General features: G+C 49.5%; 1 pseudogene; it reads left to right on the forward strand.

Moving 5' to 3' along the window:
- The first annotated feature begins 23 nt into the window (after nucleotides 1-23).
- LOC103650865 (uncharacterized) lies at nucleotides 24-6335 on the forward strand (annotated as a pseudogene).
- The last annotated feature ends 365 nt before the right edge of the window (nucleotides 6336-6700 follow it).

The following is a 6700-nucleotide window of genomic DNA, read 5'->3' on the forward strand; positions in this document are numbered from 1 at the left end:
TCCGGCGACTGGATGGACGGGGGCAAGGGCGGCGCGGTGAGAGAGAGAGAGAGAGAGAGAGAGAGAGAGAGAGAGAGAGAGAGAGAGAGAGAGACCCTAACCCTAACAGCTACAGTGATAAAGCCCCCTAGTGGGCTGTGGGCTAGGCCCATATACACAGACACACAAATAGCTAACAATGGGAAACGTCAAAGGTTGGCCCAGTATTGGTCGTGGTTGAATGATGCTAATGTTTGAATTGAGTATGTGACCCGTAAGGGAGAATCTTTGCTATCTGGTAGTGGCCTAACGAAGACCAGAGCATATAAGGCTGCCCGCAGTGGAGGACTGGGTGCTGGACTCTATCCCATATAGCGTAAAGAAACACCTACAGCGGGTGACTGGGTGCTAGACTCTAAGCGTGATCGAGCTGCAAATATAGAGTTCGGACGCACATGCGCTAAACGAGGCATGCAAGCAAGCAGCCGGCGGAGGCAGATGCATGCATGCACGCGGAGGTGGGGAGGCGGGCCCACATGCATGCACGCGGCCGTTCACAGCACATGCATGCACGCGGAGTAGGAAAAAATATAATATAATATACGGTAGTTGGTATAGGGTTGGAATATAGAGTAAATATGAGTGCGGAGGATTGTGGTATAGAGTGCTGATCAGGACAGAATATTCCTTTTAGAGTAGAAATTTAGAGTAGAATGAGTGCGGATAGCCTAATACTAGGGGGCGTTTGAGATGGCTTTAAGTTCCAGTTCTAGTGTGGAGCTGGAACTTATAATATTAATTTAAATAGTTTTAAAAATATTTTTAATCTAAATAATAAATAAAATGATTTATCTAAATGTCTTCTAAATGATTACAGCTTTATGTCCACGATTTTTTGGAGCAACTAATGACCGACTCCACTAACTTTATCAAATTTCTTAAGTTAAAGTTGTCGCAAACAGTACCTAACTAAAGGAAAACAGTAATCTGAACCACAATGCTGCAATTCCATCCCCGTGGACTAAGAAGTAAGAACGGGTGGCAAGGCAACACAATTCTCGATCTCAGACAACGCTTTGTCCGCTCCTCTTCGACGCGCTGCTTGTGGTCGAAGAGGGTTTTGTGAGGGGGCGAAGTGGAGTTTGGCTCTTGTGCAGCGCTCATACACTACGTGCAGAACAAATGTTTTTGTGATACATGATAAATTAGATTAGCGTTCGTGTGTATAGATGAAATAAACCTGCTGGGTCTTGTAATTGTTGGATGATGAATCCGTCATTTCCATACTATGGACAAACTCGGCGAAGTGAGCCGACTGGCGAGGGACGGATCTAGTGGTGGGGTGGGTAGGGCTCGAGCCTGCTACCGCTTCAGATTTTATGGTGCCCGCTAGAGCCTCCTCTAATTTAAAATGTATATAATATAATATAGAAGGAGGTTATGTACTGCAGCAGTTTAGCTCAGTTTATCCTAAACTTTTTTTTGACTTCAACCCTGATGAGGACAAAGAGTAGAATGGAAATGGAAAGAGAAAGGGCGGCGAGACAGGACATCCACGTCCGTGTGGCCATGTGGGACATGAAGGACTAGATATTTAGGTTCAGCTTAGAGACGAAACATGAGCCCATTGGTATAGTGGGTAAACATGGTCTGAGGGAGCGTTTCATTGCACACACAGGAGCAGATACAAAGGGGGTTGTTGGGGTTGCAGCCCCACACGACGATGGGGTTAAAAGCAGTAAGAATATGTCTTCAGACCAGTTCAAATGTTCCACTCTGTATGTTACCACTTATCAGCTATGACAACATTTAATAGGACAATCTAATCTTTTGCCATTTTTATTGGATGGATGTCACATAAAATACCATATTAATGACTCGACTGTTAGTGTCATCCGTAAAGTCGATAAAAGATTAAGGGTCTGTTTGGTTGGTTTGTGGTTGTGAAAAAAAGTTATTTTGTGCTATGGGCTATGAAAAAGCTGTTGTAGGTTGTGATCTGTTAAAAAGCTAAAAAAAGTTCAGCGAAACCCACTAAAAACCGCTTAACATTGTTACATATATATTTCGCCACTAAAAGTAAGTTTAGAGGTGGTTTCAGTTTTGCACTGCGAGAAAGCCATTTTTAGAAAAAGCTGCTTTCCGGATCTAGCCCTTTGGTTTGGATTTTGTTTTTTTAGAGGGTAAAAGCCAAGCCAGACACACTCTAAATGTCCTCATCCAACACAAGTGTCACAGTCTGCGTCCTTAGACTGTCTCCAACAACCGGTACATTAAGTTTAGCGGATGGTAGCATCATGTACGCGTCCAACAACGAACGCCAAAGGGAGCGCTAAATTTTATTGGTTGCCAAGAAGATACTAAATGTGACGGATCTCAGACGTCCCCTATACGCCGACTCCTTCTCCCTCCCGCGTCGGGGCAGAAGCTTCCTCTCGGGCTCCTTTCCTGTTGCAACCGTCTCCCCACGGCGCTGGTTGTTCCCGGTGTTGTTTGTTGAAGGCGGTGGCGAAGCTGGCCCCAAGCAGCCAGACAGGTCCGAACAGAGGTCGTCACGAGCTCAAGCCAGCATTGAGGAGCACCTCCATCGTCCATTCGTTCCAAGTTTGATGTCGCCAAACGTCGCCCCTTCCCTCCTCGCAGGTCGGTGCTGAGAAAAGGAAGTAAAGTCCATCGTGTTCGTACTCTTCGTCTTCGATTCTGTCAAAGGTCGTCGATCCAAGCCATCGAAGGTGATTGGAGTCTCCTCCTTGCCATGTTGCATTTGATTTCTCTATTTCCCATAATGGTTCAGAGAAGAACACTAAGTGTAGAGGGATCGCATTATTTTGTCCCTTTTTTGCCTGCGTTCGATTCAGTCACCGGTACATTTTCTCCCCTAATTATTTCGTTCATTCACACAGATTAATCCAGATTTTGACACATAAAGCAAGGCATTATTTCGTTCTGTTTTCCCATAATGGTTCAGATTCAGTCATCTGTGTTCAAGGCATTATTTTGACACATAAAATGAGTTCAATTCATTTATTCGGTTTCCACCTGACTTAAGGAAATTTCCTATACAATAATTTATCTTTAGGCTTCTTGATAAAATAATCTAAATCATGACCCATTCTACTAGGGTATGTAATCACCGTGCTTCAGCTATGACCCTTTCTTGTCTGAATGTAGTTCCCTGCATTGGATGACCAAAGTTGCTTTAGGGTGGTCTAGTGATTATGGCAATGCAGATGACGTAATGTAATTATTTTCATTACTCCATAATTCTATTTTGGTACACACGAACAATTTTTTTGTTGTGTGTACGACATGGAAAAGTATATAATATAAATTTTCGATGTATTGTTTCCTATATAGGATCGAGGAGTAATTTCTACATTAAATGAAATATGGTTTTTTTGTGATAGGTGAAAAAAATAATGTAGATTATTGAAATCTGGTAACACTGTAGATATAGAGAACCAAATTTAGAGAATGTTGCTAGAGATGGAGAAAATATAGAGAATATAATCGTTTAGAGGGTGTTGTAAAGGACAGATAATATTTCTTTAGAGGATGAAGTTTAGAGGATGCTGCTGAAGACTGCCTTAGTCGTCCAATGTTTGCAACCGCACTATCGTGTCATCGGCTCGTCGTTATATGTTTGGTGATTGTTGTGTATTTCCTCTATGGCATGGTCGTAATTACGCGCGCCAATGCTCAGGCACATCGACAAGCCACTTCGGCTAGATTGTCCACTGTAAAGTACCAGCCGTATATCATCAATTCACCAGCGTCACAATTAGCTGGCTTAATAGCCCCTCTTTTCGTCCATTCCGACCGCTGTGCACACACCAACGGCAGCGAATGCGTCACGTACATTCATATATACAGAAACAAGAACCTTTGCTTTGCGTCCCAAACACAAGAGGACAACCTTAACCGTCAAGCAAAGACCGCGAAGAAAAACGGCATCAAAACATCAGAAAAAGCCGTAGGATTTTCACGGATTATAGTGATCCCGTAGCCGTCAGCTCGTCACTCGACAGAAATCGCTTTTGCAACCGTCTTGGTTGCAAGCAGAGTGCTCAGCTCATGTGGAGCAAGGTTTTTTTTTTTCGGCGGTGGCAATGGCAAGGAAGCTCTCTTGCCAAGCCAACGCAAAATTCCTGGCTACCGGTGGTGGTGCTTGTAGTATAATAGTAACAGCAGCAGTTGCTTGCCCTGGTTATAAATCAAATGATTCCTTGCTTGCTACCGTTTCCCTCCAAAATTCTTGCTCCCGACCTCGTCTTCCTCCTCTGCTCCTTGTAAGCGCCAAGTGCCAACTGTATCCTCGCTCACTCGGAACACCACTCCTTGATTCCTTCCCGTTCCATCACTCCCTTCTCGCATAGTGCCGGTACTTCTCCGTTTGCTTGCTAGCTACTGCTCTCGCCCAGCTATAGCCATGAGCAAGCAGCCGGCCGTGATACCGCATGCGCAGACAGGAAGCGGTGATCCTCCCAGCTCCAGCGGTGCTCGTGGAGCCGATGTGGCGCCGTCCCAGCCGGAGACTGGACGCATTCGCTATGCTAAAGCGCAGAGCGACGCCGCCGGGGACCGGCCCAGGCGTCGTGTTACCTATATGGAAGGCAGTTTTGAAGCGGCGGAGCAGCCGCCAAGCCATGACGACGGTGCCGGGGACACTGCCCGGCCCCAGGCGCGCACACAGCGCGTCGGGCCGACCTACACGCCTGTGTCACAGAGGAGACGAGAGCCGGCGGCCGATCAGCAGCCGCAGGTGTACGGAGAGTACCCGCGCGCAGGCGGCCGGGAGGAACCGCCTGCGGCGTCAGCAGCATCGTCGCGGCGCAGGGGCCGTGCCGTGCCGGGACCGGGAGAAGCTACGCCGCCGCAGGCAACAGGTCACTCCGCAGCAGCGGGAGGGGCGCTGCCACCGGTGGGCAGCCTCCCCAGTCCCGGAACAGCTGCATCGACATCTGGTGGGATCCCCGAGTCGTCGGGAGGAGCGCCACCGGTGCAGGCCCGGTGGGGGTGGGGTGGGCTGAAGACCAATAAGACCATCGAGCGCGTAAGCACGCTGCAGGACGAGCCGGTACTACCCTCCTCGGGGGGAGCACTGGCACTGCCCCGGCGCGGTGGCCTGAAGACCAATAAGACCATCGAGCGCGTCAGCACGCTGCAGAACGAGCCGACACCCTCGTCCGGAGGAGCACCGGCACCGGCACTGCCCCGGCGCGGTGGCCTGAAGACCAAGAAGACCATCGAGCGCGTCAGCACGCTGCAGAACGAGCCGGTGGGACTGGGTCTGGATGGGAGTGGGGGTCCAGAGCCGCCGGCGACGCAAGCGCATGATGTGCCTCAGCATCCGCAACCGGAGCCGGAGCCACGTCTGCCTCAGCAGCCCGAGGGGCCATATGTCTATCAGCCGCCGAAGCAGTCCTCGTCGTCGTCGTCAGGGACGAAGAGGCCAGCTGGAGCGTCGCCGACGCTCATCAGGAGGAAGGAGAAGGCGAAGAAGCTGCTGGCGGTCTGCTTAACCCTGTGCTGCATCCTGTTCTGGCTTCTGGTGGTCTGCATCGGGCTCGCCATCCTGGTGGTGTACCTCCTGTACCACCCCAAGGGGCCCCGGATCCACGTGAGCACCGCCACGCTCAACGCCGGGTACATCGACGAGCTCCCGCCGCCGCACCTGGGGAAGGCGCTCAACTCCGACCTCTACGTGCTGGCGGCCATCTACAACCCGAACGCCAAGGTGGACGTCGCCCTGCGCTACATGCAGCTGGACCTCTACTTCCAGGGGAGGCTGATCGGGACGCAGGCGGTGTGGCCGCCGCTGTACCAGAAGCCCGGCGACTCGGCGCTCCGGAGCGTGCACCTGGTGGTCAGTGAGGTGGTGATGACGCAGGAGGACGCCGAGGTGTGGAAGAACGTCACCACCGGCGGCGGCCTCGTGGAGATGCACCTCCAGGGCAAGTTCTACGTCCAGCTCAACTTCGGCCGATGGCTCCCGTTCAGGTACACTGTCAGGCCGACCTGCGCGCTCTGGCTCGACCCGCCGCCGGCGGGCGCGCTGCGCAGGGCGCGCTGTTCGAATCGTTGATTAGAGCTTTTTTTTTTAAAAAAAATTGATGCTTCGCGCATGCTCCTAACATTATATAGAAGATTATTATTAGAAGAACCCGACATGTATTCTGGCTTCTACAGTACTAGCTATTTTTTGGGGTGTGCTAGAAGAAACACATTTGTGAGTTGGGATTCTTGCAGTTTTATTTATTTTATTTTGTAAAGAAAGTCGAATGGAACCAGAGATCGAGCCAGTGACATGTGTGTCGTATGATAAAGGGAGAGGGATTTTTGAACCAATGGTAATTGCTTTCTAACACTGGTTGATGACAAATACAATGATAACATCGAGGGTATCATCGTCACTAGAGAAACCACCGATGTGCATTCGGAGACACTGATAAATTGTTGTACATATGGATATGGTAGAGCCAACAAGATCAAAATAATGGACAGAATGCAATAAAAATAATGTTATGTGCAATAGGAGCGCATGATCAAAACAATACATCATTTCAAACGGCACCTTATATTCGTGCAGCTACCTACACCGGTATCAGGCATCTCCACATAGCGCCACCCAGCAAAATACTTTCAGTCTGCTGCTTTCACATGTCCCGAGAAGCTCTTTTATAATCGGGGGAGAATCCACAAAACAACACTGGTTTGAGAG

This window comes from Zea mays, chromosome 3 (assembly GCF_902167145.1).
Source record: "Zea mays cultivar B73 chromosome 3, Zm-B73-REFERENCE-NAM-5.0, whole genome shotgun sequence".
Classification (NCBI taxonomy): Eukaryota; Viridiplantae; Streptophyta; class Magnoliopsida; order Poales; family Poaceae; genus Zea; species Zea mays.